This window comes from Protopterus annectens, chromosome 10.part0 (genome assembly GCF_019279795.1).
Source record: "Protopterus annectens isolate FY-2018-M chromosome 10.part0, PAN1.0, whole genome shotgun sequence".
In the NCBI taxonomy this organism is placed as follows: Eukaryota; Metazoa; Chordata; order Ceratodontiformes; family Protopteridae; genus Protopterus; species Protopterus annectens.
The window spans coordinates 639,173,319-639,197,102 of NC_056744.1; the positions used below are offsets into that span (position 1 = coordinate 639,173,319).

Consider the following 23,784-nt stretch of genomic DNA (forward strand, 5'->3'; position numbering starts at 1 on the left):
GAGTTGCTGGTATGACCACTGTGTGAACAGCATCCACTGAAGGAGGGGCATGTAGAATCGAGCCAGGGGAAGAAGAGTAATGGCCGCAGCCATGAGACCTAATACCTTTAGAACCATTCTTGCCTGTACTTTCTTGCTGGCCAGAATGATCCTGACATGAGTCTGAATGTCTGAAACTCTTTGTTCTGTAAGGGTAGCTGACATCCGAACAGTGTCTAAGTTTGCGCCTATGAAGGTAATAGACTGGCAGGGCGATAAGGATGACTTTTCGAAGTTGATTGAGATGCCTAAATGAGAACAAAGGTCTATTGTGTAATCCCTGGCTTGTATAAGCTGATGCCTGGTGGTGGCTGACAGGAGCCAGTCGTCGAGATCGGAAACACCTGGAATCCTTGACGTCTCAGGTGAGCCGTGACCACTGCCATGCATTTGGTGAACACTCTGGGGGCTGTAGTGAGACCAAAGGGCAGGGCTCTGAACTGGAAATGACTGGACCCCAGCCGGCGGAGAAATCTCCTGGAGCGTCTGTGAATTTTGATGTGATAGTACGCATCCTGAAGATCTATTGAGCACATCCAGTTGTCCTTCTGTAAGAAGGGCAGAATTGACTGAAGAGTGACCATTCGAATCTTGTCTTCCTGACAGACTTGTTGAGTCTGCTGAGATCAATATTGGTCTCCAGTCTCCCGTCTTTTGGGGACCAAAAAGAACCTTGAGTAGATTCCGGGCTCTGAATGGTCTATTGTAACTGGCTGAATGGCTCTTTTTTGCAGTAGTTTTGCGATTTCTGACTCTGCAATGTCCCTTAGACCGGGTGGTACATCTGGAAGGGAACTTGAGGGAAGGGACTTTCCTCGAAAGGAATTATGTAACCCTTGGATATGATCGACTGTACCCATCTGTCTTGAGTGAGGGAATGCCAGGCTTCTGGGTACAGTGATAATCTTCCCCCGACTGCCTCCAAGGAGGGACAGCCGGGCAACACCTCAGGGATGCTGAAAGGGCTTCTCAGGAAGAGACTCCCTGTTGCCCTGGTTCTTCGGACCCCTCTGCCTCTAGAGCTGGCGTCTGTTGTTGTTACCCCTCTGCCTCTAGGGGTAAACTGACCACGTGAATCCGTGACTCCATGGGATTTACGGTACCAGATCTTCCCACCCTTCTGACCTTAGGGATAAGGCCTATTAGGGGTGGAAAACGGACTCCAACAGCAGAAAGAGTCTTGCCGTCCTGCTCACACCTGGTCAAGGTTTCCTTCACCTGAGGGCCAAACAAAGCTGACCCATCAAAGGGAGAATTTTGAAGGCGCCTTAAAGGGATCCGAAAATCACATAGCCGCATCCAGGCTTGGCGTCTAAGAGCCACACCTGTGCCTGCGGCTCTACTAACTCCATCAGCAGCATAAGATATTAGCCGCATGGAGGAGTTAGCAATGGAATTGAGGGTTCCTAGCTGCGAAGCAATCTTTTCTTGGGCCCCTGCAGCTGTAGGATCCTGAACTACTTCTCCCAGCTCCTTCAGGATATCTCTCTGGAGTCTGGTGAAGTGACAAAGATAATTCAGCGAGCATAGCAAAGGTCGCTGAGGAAAACATCCGCTTGCCGTACCTATCCATGGTCCTAGAGTCCTTATTAGGAGGATGGACGGGCACAGAAGGATCTGCAAGTTCCTTTTTGGTGGCTGCAGCCACCACCATGGCATCAGCGGGGACACCCTTGGTAAGGAATTGTTTGTCACTAGGGGCAGTTATAAATTTAGAAGGCCTCCTAGGGACTGGCTCTACAGAGTCAGGAGCTGTCCACGCCTTTCGAGCAATAACCTGCATAAGGGGGTCGAAAGGAGGAGACACCCAGGAGGTGGAGGGCCGAGATCCAAACGCCTCTAGGTATACTGACTCATCCTCAGAGGGATTGTTGGTGGGCCAGTTTCCCCTCTGTTTCAGAAGTTCTAGGATGTCTGAGAAGGAGACATCCTCAGAGGGGGATCTAGGGGATCCCTCTGACTCATCAAAGTCAGTATCCAGTGACAGACTCGGGAGTCTACATGCTTCCTCTTACAAGTCCTCTTCCTAGGAGGATCTCCGAAACATCAGGAGAATCCTCGGAAGAGGGGGAAATTCCCAATGGGGAAACCTGAGGCGGAGGATCTCTGGGTCCTGTAGCAAGAGAAGTGGCAGAGATGTCAACAGGTACAATAGAGGGAGGAGCTACGGGAAGAGACTGCTGACTGATACTAGTGGCCAGTACACTCTTCATCACCTCGAATGCTCCCCTCCCAGGCAGGTCCGAGAGGCCCGCTCCAAGAGCTAGGAACTCCAGGGGCCACCGAAGGAAGTCTCGAGGCAGATGTCGGAGCCGAGCTCACCAAGGCCGAGGCTCCAAGGGGAAGAGCGGGCTCGGACAAGGGTCCGATGCCACTCACCCCCTCGGAGGAGACCATGGAAGCCCAACCACCGAATCCCTCTAAGGAAGAGGAGATAAGAGTAGGGGCTGAAGGAACAGAAGGGGGTATCCGTCCTCCAGCCGTAGCAGTAACCAATCCCGAAGACTCCAACTCCAAGCTCTGGGGTAGAGTTGAAGGAGGAACTGTAACGGGGTGTGGACCAACAGTCGTCTGCTGAGACGGACTGTGTAGCATTTGGGCCAGTACCTGTGACTTGAGCAATCTACTGACCACTCTCTCTAGGTCATGATCTGACAACCTGGATGACCTTGAAGATCGGCTCCGATGGCTCTGCTCCGATAGAAGAGGCAAGGCGGGCGAAAGTATCGGCTCCAAGGAAGGAGACCTCGACCTCTTCCTGGAATGGGCCATCGGAGCCGATAGTACTGATCCTGTCGGCACCGATTTCTCGGAGCCGGCAGAACGTCTCGATGTATCGGCTCCAGCCGGAGCCGATACAGCCACAAAGTAACGGTGTCGGAGCCGATCGGGCCGACACGATGCCTATGCCACATGGGTGTCGGAGCCGATCGGAGCCGACACCGATGCCGATGCCGTGGGTGTCGGGCGGTTGGAACCGACACCACAGTGGTCAAAGCATTCGGCACCGATAGCCATCGGCGCCCGAAGCTTAGTGGATCAGAATCGGCTCCAGCGGGCGATCTCGACTCTATACGAGTCGGGCCGAGGCCACAGGCTTAGAAACAGAAGCCTGGGTCTTGGCAGGTTTAGTTGATTTTTGAGGGGCCGACTTAGCCGGAGAGCCCTCCGGCTTAAGAAGACCCCTGAGAATCAACTTATTCGTCTCTCCTGCAGGACTCTCTGGCTGAAGGAGTGACAAATAGCACAGGAGTCCTGCAGGTGAAGAGGGCCCAAACAGTACAGGCAAGAAGTGTGACCGTCTGTCAGAGACATCTTCTGACAGCACGAGTCACACTTCTTAAAACCTGAAACCCTCTCTTTAGACATGGTGCCTTAACACAACACACACACACCAGTCCAATTAAATTAAACTAATACCAAAAGGTATTTAGTAAAAAACACCAACACACACACCCTAACAGGGGGGGGATGGGATAGGGAAACTAACTGACTAAAAAAAAATTAAAAGAGACAGGCAATTCTGTCAGAAAAAGTTAAATTTAAAGTTAAACTATCAAAACAAATTAGTTTTTAACTAAAAAGGGGCTTAAATGTCACAAATGTGAATTACTTACCAGGAGCTGGTAAAGAGAAGACCTCCCAAGCGAAGCGGCAAACGAGATCTGGGTACTTCCTGCCTTGCATCATGGGATATGGGGCTGCCTCGAGCTGGTAAAAGGAGTTCTCGAGCTAAAGCAAGTGCCGAGTCGGAGCCGAGGGATCGGCTCCGAACCCATCAAGCAAGAATGAAGGCGAGATTGACAACTTAACATCATAAACTTATGTAATCATGCAATATAGAATAATCAAAAAACAGTAGTTTGCAAGCAAATACACCATAAAAGAATACCCCAAATAGGTTGTATGAGAAGGTGTTTGTCATAAGGCCTGTCCTAAGAGGGGATGGAGGGAGGGAAACCTGGACTGCAGCTGTATGAGCACTCGAACATCTACATTTATGGTAGGTACAAAACTGTACTATGTTCATCGTGCATACAGCTGCAGTCATAACAGATGGGTAGAATCCCAAAGCTAAGTAGGAGTGGCAGGCACTAAATGGAACTAGGAGGAGCAAGGATGCCCTGCAAGACAGCTGTGGCAAATCCCGCTCTAGATTTAGAGTAAAGTGGAAGGTGATAGTGTTTGGAGAAAGTGTGCACTGAACTCCAAGTGGCTGCTTCCAAAATGTCCTTGGTAGGAACCCCCGAGGAAAGCAGCAGAGGTAGCTGTGGCCCTTGTGGAGTGGGATCTGATGCTTGAAGGCACAGCTTTTCCATGAAATGAGTAACAAAAGCTTATGCAGTGGGCTATCCATTTTGAGATTGTCTGTTTGGAGATAGCCTATCCTTGAGCACCTGTAGCATAGGACACAAAGAGTTGCTCGGATTTCCTGAATGGCTTTGTCCTGTCCAAATAATAACAAAGTTGTCTGTGAATGTCCAAGGAATGCAGTAGTCTTTCCCCTTTGTTTTGTGGGTTAGGGTAAAAGGTAGGTAAGTGAATAGTCTGATTCAAGGCTACACTGGATACTACCTTTGGCATAAAGGTAGGGTTGGTTCGTAAGGAAACTCTGTCCTGATGGAAAATGATGAAAGGTTGCACAGCCATGAGGGCCTGTAGTTCCGAAACCCTGCGTGCTGAGGTGATAGCCAGAAGGAAGGCTGTTTTCCATGACAAGTATTGTAGTTCTGTTGAAGCAGCTGGCTCAAATGGAGGAAGGGTCAGCTTTTCCAATATGAAGTTGAGGTCCCAAGCAGGGACTGGTGGTTTCCCTGGGGGTTTTATATTCTTAGCCCCTCTGAGGAACTGTCTTAAGAGAGGATGAGAGAATAAAGGAGGATCTGTGTTGTATTGTGCAGAAATGGCTGAAGCATGGATTTTGATGGAGGAGAAGGAAAGTCCACTGTTTAACATCTCAGCTAGATACTGTAAAATTTGAGGTAAATTTATTACCCAAGGATTCTGGCCCTTTTTCTGATTCCAGGCACAAAACCGTTTCCATTTGGCGGAGTAGGCTTTTCTAGTAGAAGGTCTTCTGGCCTCCAAGATGACATTCTGCACCTCCTTGGAGAGGAGGGTCTGTTGAAAATTCAAGGGATTCTCCATGCAGCTAGATTTAGGGTTTTGAGCTGGCTGTGAAGGGTTTTGAATTTGTGCTGGGACAACAGAAGAGGCACTAGAGGTAGGATCCATGGTGGGGAATGCGTGAGGCTCTTCAGGAGTGGATACCAGTGTTGTCTTGGCCAGTCTGGAGCAATGAGAATCATTTTCGGCCTCTCTGCTCTGGCTTTTAATAGAACTTTGGGCAGCAGAGGGAGAGGTGGGAAGGCATAGACTGTCAATGTTGCCCAATTGAAGGAAAGTGCGTCCACTTTCAAGGCCTGTGGATGGTAGGTCCTTAAGCAAAATTTTTTCACTTGGTAATTTCTGTGGGTAGCAAAGAGATCTATGTCTGGCTGTCCCCATGCCCGAGTTATCATTGCGAAAACTTGGGGATGCAACTTCCATTCGTGTGGCTCTGTCATATTTCTGCTTAGGCTGTCTGCCAGTGTGTTTTCCTTCCCTGGCAGGAATTGTGCCTGAAGTTGGATTTGCAATTCCAGAGCTGTGTTCCAAAGGGTCATGGCTAGTCTGCACAGGGGGTAAGAATGAGTTCCCCCCTGCTTGTTTATTTACCACATCACTGTGGTGTTGTCTGTCCTTATCAATAGCTGGCCTGGATGCAGTAGGTCTTTGAAGGCCATAATAGCATTTTGCACTGCTAGCATTTCCTTTTGGTTGATGTGTAGGTGCTTCTCTTTTTGGGACCATTTTCCCTGAATGCACTGATCTGTCATGTGTGCCCCCCAGGCGTAGTCAGAGGCGTCTGTTGTGATGATTTGAGTTGCTTGAGGTATGCAGAAAGGGAGACCTATGTTTCTTTGGCATGCTTGAGCCCACCACAGAAATTCCTTTTGAAGACATGGAATGAGTGGTATAATCGTTTCCAAACTGTGGCTGTGTTGAGACCATATGTTTATTAGGTACCATTGAAGTTTCCTCATATGCAGCTTTGCACATGGGATCAGCAGGATGCAAGATGCCATGAATCCCAGAGCCTGCAGGACTTTCCTTGCAGTCAGCCTGGTGAAGTTTGCTATTTTGCTGAAGTATTGAAATAGTTGCCCTTGTTTGTTTGGCGTGAGGTAGGCCATCTGGGTGTTTGTATTCAAGCTGGCACCCAGGAAAATTATTGTTTGAGAGGGTATTGGTTTTGATTTCTTTTTGTTGACTGTGTATCCCAGAAAGTTCAACAGTTTTATTACAAACGCCAGGTGTTTCAGAAGTATGTCCTTGCTGCCCGCTTGGATCAGGCAGTCGTCCAGATATGGGTATATTTGTATTCCTTGAAGTCTGCAGAAGGCAATTACTGATGCCAGGCATTTTGTAAACACTCTGGGCGCAGTAGATAAGCCAAAGGGCAATGCAGAGAATTGATAATGGGTTGAACCTGCAAGAAATCTGAGATATCTTCTGCAATCTTGTCTTATAGGGACATGCAGGTATGCCTCCTTGAGGTCCAATGTTACCAGCCAAGACTCCTTGCCCAGCATGGGAAGAAGCTGCTGTAGTGTGAGCATCTTGAATTTTGGTACATGTAAATATGTGTTTAGGATGGATAGGTCTAAAATAGGTCTCCAATCTTTGTCTTTCCTTGGTACCAGGAATAGTCTGGAATAAAACCCTTGACCTTGTTCTTTTGCAGGTACCTCTTGAATAGCTTTCATGTCCATGAGAGCTGAAATTTGTTTTTGTGCCTCTGCCCTTTGATTTTGTGGCAGGTTTGGCATGCCTCTCATTTTTGGAAGGGTGTGAAAGTGGAATCTGTAGCCTCTGTCTATAATGTCCAGAATCCATTTGTCTCTTGTGACAATATGCCAATTTTTTGAGAATAATGCCAGTTTTCCACCTAAAGGTGCTGCCATTAAAGCTTTGCTTGGCAGGTAAAGGGGAAAGTCATTGTGTCTGCTTTCTGAATGACTGTGATCTATCTTCTCCACCTCTTGGGGTTGGTGCTTGCCATTGTCTGGCTCTGAATGATCCTTGAGATTGCCCTCTACCCCTCGAGCCTGTATCTGCCTCTTTGAGATCTGTCCGTGGCTGGAAAGGACCAATTTTTTGAAGGCCAGTTTCTGCTGAAACGTGGAGGTTGTACCTGCAGGAAATCTTTCACTGTTTGCATTGATCTTGCCTTTTCCTCCATTTTCTTTAGTACCTCCTCAGCTTTAACACCAAACAATACATCTTTTTGAAGAGGTGCATCTAGTAATTTAGCTTTGACATGATCTGGTAAGGCTTGCTCTTTGAGCCAAGCATGTCTATGTATGACAGACCCTGTAACAGCAGCTCTACATGAGGCCTCTAAAGCCGATTTATAGCATTTATAAGTGTTTACTGTATCTGTTCTGCTTGTCTCTTGAAAAAAAAAAAAAACAAAAAAATATCTCTTGTTTTCCCGCCTTGCTAAGCTAGATTAGTCCAGTTTCAGAGCTTGCTGATCCCTGGACTTTGTTTGCAGTTCCTGTTACTGATTCTTTACCTAATTTGGAAAGGAGGAAGTTCCTTTGCTATCCAGTGGGAGTGGGAAGCATTGAGCTGCCTGTTGGTCCAGTTTTGTGAGGTTTCAGCCAGCAACTTGTAGTTTATTGGTCGTTTTGGGCCAGTTCCTAGCTTCTTTCAGCCCCCGATATAAAAACGCTAACGCGTTTGCCGATTTAAGCTGAGTTCTGTGAGCTGCTACTGTTGCACACTAGGGCAGCCGGTTAAGCAGATTTAAACTATTAGGGCTACCTAAATTACACTCTTCAAATTTTCCCTTAAAACTACCTTCCTCGAACTATACTACTGATCTAATCAGCGTATCCTATAACTAAAAAGATCATCTCTACTTGACTCCAAGTAGACTATTCTCTATCTGTTAAACCTAGCACTTGCTCCTACAGTACTTATTACCTTGATACGGCACTCTTGTCATAGATAGTACGGCAAAAAGGCAAACCCCGTTTGCTGTCACCCACGTCCCCCGGAAAAAGTTTTTGTCTATTCCTTCTAGCATGTCGACGGATCAGTTGCTAGTGTCCTCTCCTGCTCAGCTGGTGAACCTGGGAATTTTGAGGCAATGTTACAATTGCCTCATGTACAGACAACCCTCTCCTCCTCCCACAAAACACAAATACATGCGAGAGATGCAACTATACGGCCAAACTGGAGGCTGAGCTCTCTCAACATAGGACTGGCAAGACCAGTCAGGAGGAGAAGGTTACCACACACACTATAGACCCAGTCTCACATAGTACCATCACAACCTCAAATCATACACATAAACACACAAAGACATACTGGAGGCTCTGAACAAAATCTACCAAAACAGCAGAGGCCACCTAAGCAGACACCCAAACAACCACCACCTCAGAACACAGCACCTGCAACACATAGACCTCACAGTCAGAGTGTCAAACAGTCACAGCCCTTAAGGCCAAACACAATGCCAGACACACTAGTCATTGGTGACTCCATAGTCAGACACACTGGCGTTCGCTCACCAGACTGAGTAAGGAGAAGGTCACAGTAAGCTGCCTGTCGGGCGCTAGAATCCGCCACATAACGCAAGCACTCAGGTCTCTCAACAGCAGGTACAAATATGACTCAGTCATTGTCCATGCTGGTGTGAGCGACCTGAGACGCACCTCCTTGGACTACATGAAAAGAGACATTGAGGAGCTCTCTGATTATGTAGCCCAGGCAGGTATGACCCTGACCTTGAGCAGTATCCTACCTTCACCAAGAATGATGCCACAATACAGAGATAAGATGATCAGCTTTAACAATTGGCTTAACCACTGGTGTCATTCAAAGGGGATCCAGTGTCTGTCTGCCTGGGATGACATGCTGGACAAGCCACGCTGCCATGAGGGACGGCTTGCACCTGTCACCCTGGGATTCGGATATTGGCAAAGGCTCTTGCCACCCCATAGTGCCTTTTTAGGCAAGGCTCAAATTCTAAACCTACCACCCTAGAACACAAAAAGGAAAAACTAAGGGTAATGCTGCTCAATGCCAGAAGTCTAAATCTCAAAATGCACGACTCGAGGCCCTTCTCAATATGGAGAACATCGATGTCTGTGCTGTGACAGAAACCTGGTTCAAGGCTCCTGAGAGCACCCCAGCACTATCAGGTTTTACCTCATATCATGCGTTCCGCCCCAAAATCCGGACAATACCAAGAAAGGAGGGTATCCATATTCATCAAGGACACCCACACCTCAAGACTGGTGGCAACGCACGATGCATCAGAGACCATCCAGGTGCAATTAACCATAGGCAAGACTGCTCTGCAAATTGTAGCATGTTACAGGCCACCCTCACAAACTCAGGAACCTCACATGGCCTTCCTGAAAACACTAGAGGGATAAATGTATCACCAAACACCATCATACTAGGTGACTTCAATTACCCTAATATAGACTGGGAACACTACTCAAGCCCAAACACCCTAGCCCAAAAGTTCCTGGAATTCATAAACTCAAATGCCATGGAACAACTAGTCACCATCCCCACAAGAGGAGATAACATACTTGATCTCATCATCACGAACATGGGAGCACAATGTTCAACACCGAAGTATACGCCTCACTGGTGAGATCAGATCACAAACTAATCTCGCTGGAGGTCCTCATCCCACCCCACCTGAAATAAAAAGACCACAGTAAAAACTTCTCGAAAGCCGACTTCACACTTCTAAAGACTAGTGTGGTCTCCTTTAAGGCCCCGAGCATGAAAACAGTACTCAAGCCGCTGAATCATTCACAAATGCCTTCTACCAGCACCTGCAGGACTGCATGGATAAGGCAATCCCAAGCAAAACAAAGACTCTCTGTACCAAAGGCAAGCATCCACTCTGGTGGACCCCAGCCATAAACAAACTCTACAACAAAAGGAGAAAGCTACTACAAGATAGAGCAAAATCCTTAAAAGGTAAGACACCCTTGATCACTATAAGTAAAAACTAAGAGCTCTCATAAAATCATCCAAAGCAAATTTTGAGAGAAAAATAGCTAAAGACTCAAAAGACAATCATAAGGCATTCTTTAGCTATGTTAGAAACCTGGGAGGAAACTCCCAGATATGCTCAGAACTAGTCAAAATGATGTGAAGATTACTGATCCTACAGACATTGCCAACATACTGGCTGACAGGTTCAGTGCAAACTTCTCCCCTCCCCAAAGGAGAGATATCTATACCAAACGATTGCAGCCCCCAAACATTTCCAACGCCCAAGTTAAAACTGCTCTCTCCAAAGCAAAAACACAGCATCCATGGGACCCGGCGGTGTCCCCGGCTGTGTGCTCCACGAACTCAATGAGGAATTAAACCCACAACTAGGACAGCTATTTAATCAAAGTCTTACCTCTGGATATGTACCCAGGAGTGGCGCACTGCAACTGTGGTCCCACTTCACAAAGGCGGTGCTTCCACCGACCCTGGAAATTACCGCCTATTAGCTTGACAAGCCTTATCTGCAAAGCCATGGAGAGGATCATAATGGACCTCATAAATAAAGACATAGGAATTTGCAGACCTTGGATCCAACCCAGTTTGGCTTTGTCAAAGGCAGATCATGCCTTTTAAACTTGGTTGACTTTTGAAACAGTCACCAAAGCCATTGATGAGGAAAGGCAGTCCATACAGCCTACCTGGATCTGGCGAAGGCCTTCGATACAATACCTCACTCGGGTATCATTGAAAAACTCAGCAGCTTAAATGTTAACCCATACATCACAAGATGGGTTGCAAACTGGCTGAGTGACAGAACCCACAGGGTCAGAGTTGCTGGCCATGTCAGACTCAAAGGCTGTCAAAAGTGGGGTCCCACAGGGCTTAGTCCTGGGCCCACTCTTGTTTGGCATCTACTTTTCCAAGTACAAGCAAACACAGGAGGGTTATGGCTGACAAAGTTTGCAGATGACTGCAAACTGGGAGCCATAGTAGAAAACACATCTGACACAGATATCCTTCAGAAGGGTCTCACAGAAACGGATAACTGGTGCCAGAGCCATGGCCTAAAGTTAAATGCCAAAAAATGCATAGTCATACCCTTCGGGAAAAACAAGGTTACCCCTAGCTACCAAATAGGTGGCAATCCACTGAGCACAGAAGAAGTTATCAGGGACTTGGGGACCCAGGTTGATTGTAGTCTGTCATTCGACAGCCATGTAGCTAAAGTAGTTAGGAAGACCTTCTACATTGCCCACCTTATCATGAAGGGATTCTCATCTAGATCAAGGGAGGTCATGGTCTCCCTTTACTCATCACTCATCAGACCAATGATTGAGTACAATGCCCAATTCGGAATGTATCTGACCCGACACTTGCAGCAGCTGGAGAGACCACAAAAGTTCCTCACCAAAAGGATAAAGGGTCTCGAAAATCTGTCCTATGCTGCCCGACTGAAAGAACTCCAGCTCTATTCAGTCGCCACGCTGCTCAGAGGTGACCTTTGCCTAACATACAAGGCCATGTCAAACCCAGATTTGATGAATATGCTTCACCTCAAAAAATCTAGATCCACCAGAGCCACAAGGGCAGGAGACTTAAACCTCGACACGGCTATTAATAGGGCGTGCTGGAGGGATAGATTCATCACCCAAAGACTCCCTATGCTGTGGAACAAAATCCCGGTATATGTGAGGCAGAGCACCTCGCTGGCCTTGTTCAAGAGAAATCTTGACCAATGGATGGGAGATCGCAAATATACCCCAGGGATTACCTCAGTGTCACTGCTCGACAGAGGCACAGCAAAATAATGGGTATAGTTCCCCATACTTAAGGGGTGGCGTAAGCCACAAAACGATGGGCTAGGCTTGTAAATGCCCTCGGGCAGATAGCCTAGTATGAACCTATGAACCTATGAACCTATGAACCTATCAAAACCACACTGCAAGGTAGGTTTACCCACTTGCTCTGCACTATGCAGCAAATCCTGCAACTCTTTTAAATTTGGTTGTTCTGGTTGTGTCATTTTGCTTTTCAACTGAGATAACAAAAACTGTTGATACTTTAACATATGGAACTGACAGTTTAATGCCCTCATGGTTAAAGTGGCCGAGGTATACACCTTTTCCCCCACCTTTCCAAAGCTCTGGAATCTCTCTCTGAAGGTAATGGGTTTTTAGCAGTAGAGGCCTTAATTCCCTTGGGACCCTGTGAAATAGTTTCTGGGTCAGCAGTATGGCTTTTGTATAGGAACTGGTGTGAATCAGGAACCCGGTAATACCTGTCTGGTTTAACAGGAGCTGGAGGTAAAGAATCTGGGTTGAGGCTGGCTTCTGTGTACACATCATCTAATATATCTAAGACAGGAGGGATAGCCAGAGGCCTATGCTGGGGGAGCAAGAGAAAATCCCCGACCCTTTTCTTGGAATCTGAGTAATCTTGGCCTTCCCAGTGAAAGTTCCCCAAAAGAGTAGTCCTCAGGGGGTGAGACCGAGGGAATAGACTCCTCTGCATCAGAGTCTTCAAAAGGAGAATATGTATATTCCTGGTCCTCAGAAAGTTCAGAGGTAATAGAGGCTTGATCTGAGGAAGGATAGTCTTCCTCTAATCTGGGCCTTTTGTCCGAGGGGGGTTGAGAACCCCTGATAAGAGTAATCAAATCCTCAGCCATTTTAAGCATCTGTTTTTTAGGCATGGGGCCTTGAGAAGGGGTCTGAGGTCCTTGTTTTTTTTAGTTTTCATGGCTGCTTTAGATTTTGTAAAAGCCTTAATAGAGAAGGAGGAAGGCCTGAAGACACCTTGAGAAGTGGCAGGCCTGTCTAAACTCTGAGTTTCCCCGCCAAGAGTGGCGTCAGTATCTGTAGTCGGAATGGGGGCCGAGGAGCCTGCGACCTCGGGCACAGAAGACACCGGTAATGAAGTGTCATCAGTACTCAGGGGCTACGTAGGTGCCTTGCTGAGAACCGGAGAACCGGTAGTCGGCCTTAGCGTGGTGTCAGTAGAAGTCGCAGACCTCATATGTCGGTCCTTAGCTTTGCGTCTTTTACTCAAAACAGGAGTCGAGTATCCGACGACATAATATAATTAAATTTTTTACCAAAATAGTGATGGGCGAACTCCGCCCGACGCTTAATAGTGCGTTTGTTGAATCTAGCACAAAAACGGCAGGCCGAGACGTTGTGGTCTGGGCCTAAGCAAGGAATACAGAAAGAGTGGAAATCCTTATGCGGTATTTGCTTCCCACATGAAATGCAATTATTAACTTTGTCTGACATCGGTCTGAGGCAAGAAAAGTTTCCCCAACGGGGTACTTAGCTTTCAAGAAGACTTCGGCTGAAATATTTTCGTCAATCTCAGGAGCTGGCCGACCGGCACTTGCGAACTGCTTCTGCTTCGGGCACCGCGCGGCAAGAAAGACTGAAGAAGATGGCGTCGGCTGGCTGTTTGATACCCCTGCCGCACTGAAGTCAGGGAAGAAGCGACAACAACCGACGCCGGACCTAGACTTTGGAATTCGGCCGACCGAGGACCCGCCTGACGGCAGGATAACCCATCTGTTATGACTGCAGCTGTATGCACGATGAACATCAAGGTCTGAAGGGACAACATTTGAAAGGAAGGGACCTTCAGAAAGGTGTTGAAAGGAGAGGTCTAGAATAGGTCTCCAAGCACCCTCTTTCCTGGGAACCAAAAACATTTTGGAGTAAAACCCTTTCCCCTTTATGAAACTGGAACTTCCTGAATACTTCCCTAAGTCAAACGATCCTGAAGCACTCCTGGAAAGAAAAAGTACAGTTGTGTACCTACCATAAATGTAGATGTTCGAGTGTATTTACTGTTGCAGTCATTACACTTGGGTTATCCTTCTGGCAGGCTACCCGCAGTCGGCCTGAATTCCAAAGTCTAGGTCCGGCGTCGGTTGATGTCTCCTCTTCCCTGACGTCAGTGCGCCAGGGGTATAAAAGATGCAGCAGACGCCATTTTCTTCAGTTTTTCTTGCCCCAGATGTCAGGTGCCCCCAAATAGGAAGGCTAAAAATTATGCCAATAAGTATGCATGCAGTAAAATAAACATTTCCTTCCTCTACAAGCAAATACACCACATAGGTTGTATATGATAGAGAAATACAGATAAGTCCCAGCAAAGAAAAAGGGGGATGGTGGGTGGGTAACCTGGAATGCAACAGTAAATACACTCTAACATCTACATTTATGGTAGGTACACAACTGTACTATGTTCATCGTGTTTCACTGTTGGTCATTACACTTGGGTTGAATCCCAAAGCTGAGGTTGTGTGGCTGGGTCTAAAGAGGATTAGGAGAGGCTATTAAGGCCCTGCAGAACTGCAGTGGCAAAGCCTGCTCTGGATTTAGAGTAGAGAGGTAAGTGGTAGTGCTTGGTAAAAGTGTGCACTGAGCTCCAGGTTGCAGCCTCTAAAATGTCTTTGGTTGGAACTCCTCTGAGGAAGGCTGCTGAAGTGGCTGCTGCTCTAATTGAATGTGGCCTAATGCCAGTTAGGCATGTCATACCCTAGTTGGATGATGGAATGAACCCAAGAATCCTGAGTAATCTTTAACCAAACTGGAACAGATCGGGAAAGATGGAGAAACAGGAATGTGGCTAAGAAAAGGATAGTTAGACAAGCACCTGGTGTCAGGAAAAGGATATTTCTGTGTCACAGAAGTCTGGGTAGCTTTAGTAGAAGGAGTCTTTTTACCCCCCCCCCTGCTTCTTACCCTTGGGCAATGTGCAACAATTAAGCTGTGTCATGTGATTTCATTTGAATGCATATAAAGGGAGGGGTTGACTTCATTGTATTTTGTTACACACTGAAAAAGGGCATCAGCCTGAAAGCTTTGTGAAGAATTAAAAATGTGGTTTGACTACAATCCTTTTGAGCCAAGTGTTTCCTTCTACTGGGATCTTTCTTACACATTTGGGTTTCACTTGTTCACAGTGAAGGTTAACCGTTGTGCTGGTTTCTTCTGGACTGTTTTGTGGTCAGCCTTGACTACTTCATTTCAACATGACACAGTCTGCATATACTACAGGTAAGAACCTGGGGTCTAACATTTCGAATTGTTCGCTATAGGAGTTGCTGAATATATAAAATAACCTTCTGCTTGGATAGTTAACAAATGTGAGTAGTTTAAATGTAGAGCCTACTACACTGAACTGAACAATGGATTTAAAGAACAGACTGAACTATTAGAAAGAAAAATGTTAAACTATAAAAATCTGCAATGGAAGCATTTTACTTTTACAGCCTATCTAGAACTTGGGGTGGTCCCTTGTGGCCTCAGAATATTAAAGATGCCATCCTTTTGAACACCTTCCCCAAATTGCTAAAAATGGCAAGAGTTTAACTTAAAACTTAGCCCAGATTTATATGCCGGAAAGCTGCAGGCTACTAAAAAATATAAATTAACGAGATTTGAATGACATGCGTTCAAGGTGACATTTTTTCACGGCCAAAGGATTGGTCAAATTACATCCAAAACGTAGGGTGAAGGAATCAGAATTCTACCTATAAAGTATCTATGTATGTGCTGGATACTTTTGCCCGATCTGAATTAAATGATCATAACAATTAGCATACATCCGTCAACAATGTTGCTAATGCCTCCCTCCCGAATCCTCCAATAGAAACGTTTTAGCATGTATAAACCCTTCTTTGAGAAAGACAGCAGTAGTAAATGTAATTCTACAGAATGGCATGGTCCAGCCACCCGAGGTTTTTCAACAGGTTCTGATTCGCTTAAACCTACCCAAAATGGTGTAAATGCAGAAGCGTGACCAACTGAGAGGCAGTGCAAGGGTACTCCCATGGCAAACATGTATGCCAACATTGTGGTAGGAGTTTGGGAAGATCAACATGTGAACAAAGATCCAATGAATTTCACACAAAAAATATTTTATAAATGTTAGTGGACAATATTTTTTTTTTTGGAAAGGGGATGGATCTGATTTCATGTTGTTTGTTTAATACTTGGCTGTATAAACTTTCTTAAATTCACTGTGAAATAAATTATTTAGATGTAAAATTAGAAAGACTAAGGGATGACATTGTCACATCTATTTATAAGAAAGAAATGCAGGCAAATAAATATACTCATAGGGCAAGCATGCATGCCAATCATATTTTTGAAAGGGTAATTAAAAGTCAGCTCTTACCAGCCAGATGAATAAACACTGATGATAGTAGATGGGAAGAACAAATTATTGCTATATTAAATGACTTTAAGGAAGGAGGATATGATGAAAGATGTTTAGAAATATCAAAACTGGACAATATGAAAGAAAGTTGGAATAAAGCTAGACCATATTTTTCAGAGAATACTAGGAGTTCAGCAGACGAAAATGGAGGTACTAGAAATGAACATTTGCGTTATAAAATATGCAATAGATGGACTAATGAAATTAAAAATATTATATCAAAGAACTGGGAAATGCTTTCAATGATGCCTGAGATGAGATTATAGGAGACATACCCAGTTTTGCATACAGGAACAGTTCAAATTTGAATAACGGTTTGTGCTATAAAGAAGTGAAAAAATGGAGAATAAGCCAATTAAAAATAGGCACTTTTGAATGCTTTGTGTCTGCTGTAAATACATTTTAACAAATAAGGAGTTCTTTCATCATATAACTAAAAAAAGTATAATTTTAGAGCATCTGCAACTTGCAATACAAATAATGTGGAATATTTAGCGACATGCATTCAATATTGGTAAATCAACATGGAGACTAAAAGATCTCATAGTAGGACACAAATATGATATTAGAAGAAAGGTAATCACTAATGCACTTGCAAAACACGAAGGATGAAGGGGTGGAACATGATTTCAAGCTTGGGGTTGTTAATGTTATACAAGAGGGGGTGATATAAATAAACTAGAGCTCAGTAAGTATGAATGGATAGTGAGACTTCAGGCAGATGTTAACACAGGTATTAATGCAGTTGTTAGCCTGAAACCTGTTTTAAAGAAAAGGCAAATGGTTTTAAAAATATGAGTTTATTCTGCCTGGATTGTTATATGTATTTTTTTATGTATAATTTCATTGCATGCATTTAGAATTGTGCATTCCTTTAAAAGGTTTTAATTAACTGTGCAACAATTAAGCTGCATCATGTGATTTAATTTGAATGTGTATAAAGGGAGGGGTTGATTTCATTGCATTTTGCTACACACTGAAGAAAGGCATCAGCTTGAAAGCTTTGTGAAGATTTGAAATGTTTTATTAGAAATCAAGCATTTTCTTCTACTGGGATTTTTCTTCTGCATTTGGGTTTTACTTGTTCACAATGAAGGCTAACTGCTGTGTTGGTCCTGCTGCTTGTTTCTTCTCAAAAATCAGTTCCTAATCCTGAAAGGGCAGTTTTCTGGGCCAGGATCCCCTATGTCTCATTAAATCAAAGACTTCACAAAATGAGACATCTTCAAGAGGAGCTTGTGGGGAACCCTTTCCATCACCTGTGTCTGATTTGAGTCAGTCCAACTGTCTTTTTGCCTCCTTTTGCAAGTCTTCTTCCCAGGGACCCTACAGGTTTTTTGAGGATGCCTGCTCATATCCCCAGGAACCACGATGAGATGGCTCAGAAACAGAAAGCTGGCCATCTTGGATGAAGCCGTTTCAGATGTATGCTCTGTAAAATGTCTTGATGCTATCATCCTCTCCATTGCCTCGAAGGCTGATCCAGGATCTGTTGGCATTGTGGTATCAAACTACAGGGCCAACCCAGTCTGCAACAGACTTTGGGTGAGGACTTGGTTTCTGATCACAACAGGCTTAGATGAAGGAGACCTGTGTACTATGGTGGAGGTGGAGGCAGAAGACTAATCTTTCTCCTTCCTAGGAATCTTTGGATACAAATATGGTCGTGGATCATTGTCTTAGATCTCTGTCCTTTCCTTTATCTTTTCTCTTCTTAGGTTTACCTAACGGACTAGGTTGAGAGTCCAGAGGTAAAAGACCTTTCAAAATTGACTTAATTTTCTGACAGGGAACTGGACCCAAACCCTAGACAGTTTATTTTATTTATTATTCTTTGTTAACCGGGTTAGTCCAGCTGAGCTTGTGGCCCATTTTCAGTAGAGACCCGAGGAGAAAAGCTCCAGTACATATAAAATACAGAGATTTGCAACATTAGATACATTTATAAAGTAGACACATTTTCAACATTACAAAATATAAAGTACAGAAATGTGAAAACTTACAAAAAGGCAAAATACACAAGATTTTCACACTACTAATATATACTGTGAGTTTCATATGTCAATATTAGTCTGTACAGGACTGACAGTTTTACACTAACATATAGACTGTTTTGCAATTATGAGGATGTCAGTTTGGGAAATGTGTAAGATAGGCCAGAGGCTAGCATGCAAAAATGTTTGGAAAGATGTTAAGAGAAAGACAAATGACATTTTGTAAATTTGGCAAAGGTCGATTTAGGTATGGACATTAGTGGTGTGGGTGTTTTAAGTGGGAGCATGTGAAGGACATCCCCATTTGGAGGACAGATGGGAGAGAAGCATGGATTTGAAGTTGTTATGGTTAGGTATGTTACGTAGTGGTGTGGGTACAGCATTCCATAGTTTGGCTATAGTGTGGGATAGTAATAGTTGGCCAGGTGGGTGTAGGGGTTTGTGTACCTGCAGGAGGTTTTGGCCTTTGGATCTGAGGGTGCAGCTAGGTGTGTAGGAAGTTAGAGATTTTGCTAGAGAGGGGCATTCTGTAGGTTTAAAGATGAGTTTGTGGGCTGTAGTAAGTTGTAGGTATTTTAGGTGGTTGTGGAGTTCTAGCCAGTTTAGGGTGTGTAGGGAGTGGCAGGGATGGGAAGAGTTCTTAGAATTGGTTGCAAATTTGCAGATTTTGTTGCAACAGGCTTTGAGTTTGGGGCGGAGGCCAAGTTGTAGGTTAGAAAATAGGGGAGCACCGTACAAGAGAGAGGGGAGGATGAAGGTAGTTGCGAGGGCCTGACGGGAGGAGGGAGTAAGGTAGTAGCTATGTCTGTAGAGGAGACAGATTTTCTGGTGGGTATTTTTGATTGCAGAGAGGATGTGGGAGTCGAATTTAAGGTTTTCATCAATGGTAATGCCAAGTAGCCTGCTACTAGGAATGATTTCTAGAGGGGTGTTATTGCGGCTTTTTATGGAAAATTGGTCTTTGCTGATAGGGAAGGTTTTGGTGGGAGTGAAAATCATTAGTTTTGTTGGCATTTAGGGCTAGATGATGGGATTGCATCCATGATTCAGTTTTGGAGAAGACTATTTAGGTATTGAGTAGAAGTTTGGAGAGGCAGGAGGCTGAGCAGATGATGGTGGATTCATCAGCATACTAGATGACAGAGGCGTCTGGGATGGAGTGGTGGAAGTTGTTGATAAATAAGTTAAAGAGGAGAAGGCCCAGTACTGATCCTTGAGGAACTCCTGTGGGTGTAGGTAAGAAAGGGGAGGTTGATTCTTTCCATTGTACAGCCTGTTGGCGCATTGAAAGGTAGCTGGAGAACCAGGCTAAGGTTGGGGTGATAGGTGCAAGTGTGATAGCTGGGACAGGAGTAGGGAATGGCAGAGTGTCAAATGCCTTTGAGAGGTCTAGAAAGAGAGAAGATGCATCTTTGCCGCTCTCATGTGCTAGGTTGACTGTTTCAAGGAAGGAACGGAGGGCTGTCATGGTGCTGTGACCAGGGCGGAAGCCGCGCTGGGTAGGAGACAGGAGTTTGTGCTGGGTTAGGTCGGGCATGAGCTGGGAGTGGATGTTTTTTTCTAGAATTTTTGAAAGAGTATAGCTATGGGCCTGAAGTTGGTAGTGTCTGTGTTCTTACCGCCTTTGTGGAGAGGGATAATGAATGCACGACACCAGATGGTTGGTACGTATGGAATCCTGAATGGATCTATTTATGAGAATTGATATGGGATAGGCTACTGATTCGGCTGATAGTTGAAGGAAATTTGCTGGAAGGTTATTCAAGGGCATTGTTGCATGGTTTTAGCTTTTGGAGTAGTCTTTTTATAGTGTTGGCGGAGACAGGTTTAAGGGAGAATTTGGGGGAAGGAGTGTGGGGGGGGTTAGGGGGGCAGGGAGAGGAGGTAGCATTGGTGGGTGGGTTAGGGAAAGTGGAGGATAGTTTACGCAATCAGTGAAAAATGTGTTGAAATTAGTGGCTGTTTCAAGGCTTGAGAGGTTAGGATTGGGGCAGAGGTTGGTATTATTACCGGGGTTGAGTACTGAGGAAATGGATGTCCAGAATTTCTTTGGGTTGTTTGACTGTTTGGATTGCAGATTGCAGTAGTAGTTTTTGCGATCTTTTGTTATTAATTTTTTGGTTAGGTTGCATAGTTGTTTATAATCTTGGAGGGTGTTGGGGTTTTTTTGTTTTTGGTACAGTTTCCACTTTTTGTTTCATTGGTTCATTATCAGTTTAGTTTCTTGGGATAGCCAGGGGCAAGGGTTAGTTTTGATGCATTTGGTTTGGAGAGAGGCTAGTTTATCAATTAAGGTAAGGAAAGTATGGTTGAAATATGAGACAGCTTTATCAAGTGGAAGGTTATTTAGTGCAGACCAGTCAGTAACCTTAACGCATTCAGAGAAGATTTTGGGGTTAAAGGAAGCTAGGTTACAGGTTTGCTTATATAGGTGTTGTTTTTCTATGTGAGAGGGTAGGCGGTCTATGAAGGCTGGTAATTGGTCACTTAGGGGGTCTGGTATTATACCGGCTTTGGAGATGTGGTTGGGGTGGGTTAATATCCAATCTAAGATGGTACCAGAGGTACCATCTTTATTTGGCCTGGTTGGGAGGTTTATTAGTTGGGTGAAATTGTAGAGGTTGATGGAGTGAGTTGGGCTGAGAGGAAGGAGGCCCAGTTAATATTTATGTCACCTAGAATGTAGGTTTCATTTTTGATGTTTGAGCTAAAGCAAGAGAGGATATCTTCTGGAGTTTTGGTACTGTCTCCAGGTGGGATGTAGATGGAGCAAATGCAGATGGATTTGTAGTTGTTAGGTTTTAAAAGGCCTACAGTCAATTCTGCATTGGCAAAGTTTGGGATGGGGTTGGTTAGTGGAGTTAAAGTGAGAGTGGAGGGGTAGATAATAGCAACTCCACCTCCTTTTCTATGAGGCCTATCATTGTGTATGATATAGTAGCCTGGGGGAAGGATTTCTTCATCCCTGATGGAGGGCTTAAGCCAGGTCTCAGAGACTGCAGCTATGTCTGGCTGGTTGTGAGACAGCCAGGCATGTAGGTTGGGAATTTTATTACGAAGGCTTTGTGCATTTAGGGTTATAAGGCAGATAAGCCTTGAGTTTGTGTGGATTGGAATTTGGGTTAGGGTGGGTAACGCTGGGGCTAGGACCTGGGTTAGGGTGGATATCACCTGACAGAGAGAGTGAGATATGGGGGAGGAGCTGCCTGAAGAGGAGTAGAGAGGATAAAGTTGATTGCTTTTGCTGGGGGGTGGTTTTCTTTGAGAGAGCTGTTAGAGTGGGGTGAGGTGGTGGTGGGGAGTATAGTGAGTCTGAAAAATGAGATGGGCTGGAGGCGTAGAGTTCTGTGAATATGGATAGGATGTGTTAGGGAGGCCTGAGGTGGTGGTATATGTGGCTGGAGGTAGGTGTGTGTTTTTGGGGAGGTTAAGTTGGGTAATATAGGTTAGGGATAGTAGAAGGGTAGCTAGTAGAGTTTGTGGGGGGAAGGTAGGCGTTGTTGTTTGGGTGTGTGAGGGGTGTGTGTGTGTGTGTGTGTGTGTGTGTGTGAGAAGGTGGGGGTGTGTGCAAATTGGTGCGAGTATGGGAGTGGGAGGGATTTGGTATAGGGAGTTTGTAATTGGTGCAGGTGTTGAGGGGGCGTGGTGTGAAGGAGTATAAGTGTAGGTGCACTGGTGGGTGGGTGGAATTTGGGGATAGGGTAGGGGAGCAGAGTGAGCCCGCAGAGCGAATGGAGCGGGTAGAGCCAGAGGAGTGTGAGCCTGCAGAGAAAAAAATAATCAGCAAACAGGGATTCAGAGCTTGACAATTGTGAAGTTGCAGCAATCATCCTCTAAATGTTCCACTCTCAAGCACACCAGAATAGAGTTTATATACTACACCACAACCAAATCTTTAAATACAGAAGAGTTGAAAACAAAATTTTTCGAAGACAAAAGAGGATGCCAGTTAACTGACCTAGACATAGAGAGGAATCAAAGCCAAGAAAAAAAAAAACATTTAAACTCTAAAAGGAGAGTAAGGAGAAGACTTCAAGACAGGGAAACTGCAGAAAATATTTAAATGATGAAATATATATATATATATATATATATATATATATATATATATATATATATATATTTAGATATATATATATATATATATATATCTAAGAGAGATAGAGAGAAATAATCCCCAGTTAACAAATATACCAGTATTTAGCCAACACTAGATCAGTGATGGCAAACCTATGGCACACGTGTCAAAAGTGACAACACATTTTGCGCGACACACCAGCGTTCACCAACACCAGAGTTACCAAAGAAACTGAACAAAAATACAAAAAATATGTGACCCTGCACTTATCTATTAAAACTCTGCAACAAAAAAGTAATTAATTGATGTTAATCAAATCAAATGCAACATGATCCATATTGTTTCAGTTCAATTCAAAATTACTATTTGTTTGTCTTTTCGGCTTTTTCCGGTTAGGGGTCGCCACAGCGGAACTCCGGTCCACTAATGACTGGCAGTATATTTCTTTTATGGTGTCGCGTTGCCAGCCCGACGCCCAACCTTCAGCGAAGGCACGCCCATTCACGCATGTCTTTCAGAGGCCACTCGACCGCAGGGAGGACATGCAGACTCCACACAGAAGGCACTCCAGCCGAGAATCGAACAGGAGAACCTCTTGCTGTGAGGCAACAATGCTACCACTGTACCACCGCGGCTTAAGTAGGGAAATTTTTTTGCTGCACTATTATAAGCCCAATATCAGTGTGCATATCATTTTCCCTATTGTAAGTCACTGATTTGTCTTTTTTTTTTTTTTTTATAAAATATAGCAGCACACGATTGGACTGTTATTTTCTTAAATAACTAAATATGTAAATAATTGTTTCTCTTTTTGTTCGGGGGGGGTGATGTCAGCAGAGTCATGCTAGGTATTTTCTGAATTTTTGACACATTGAGCCCAAAAGGTTCGCCATCACTGCACTAGATAGACTGACCACTCATAATGGTGTTAAAGGACATCTGAAGATAGGAAGGATGCAGAGGATTATGAGGGGGAAGAAACTGAAGGTGCTCCAAGCTAACAGCACTAACAGATGATCAACAAGCAGCTCCACATCAAACAGACTAGACAGAGGGTTGCAACAGGATCCAACAGTACGTCTAAACAAAGCACTGTAATCTTGCTTTTTTCCACTGAAGTACAAATAAACTCAAACCTTCTTAAAATTTACTGCCCGTCTTTCTTATATAAACTATTTATATACTACTAGTGAAACTCTCTAATATTATGTTTTGCCAGAAATGGGATGTATAAATCATACACCATTACAATTTACAGGGAACACAGCTGAAGTTGCCCTTTCTTTTCATAGCTATTCAAATATAATATTTAATATTCCTTACCAATTCTAACAAACTTGTACATTTCTTTACTGGGTAAGTCCGACTGGCCAAAGAAAAGTG

At 44.6% G+C, this 23,784-nt stretch overlaps 1 protein-coding gene across 1 annotated transcript in view; it reads right to left on the reverse strand.

Moving 5' to 3' along the window:
• NDC1 (NDC1 transmembrane nucleoporin) overlaps positions 1-23,784 on the reverse strand; it is a 2,145,343-nt gene that overhangs the window by 1,714,105 nt on the left and 407,454 nt on the right. The gene's annotated exons all lie outside the window — the stretch shown is intronic.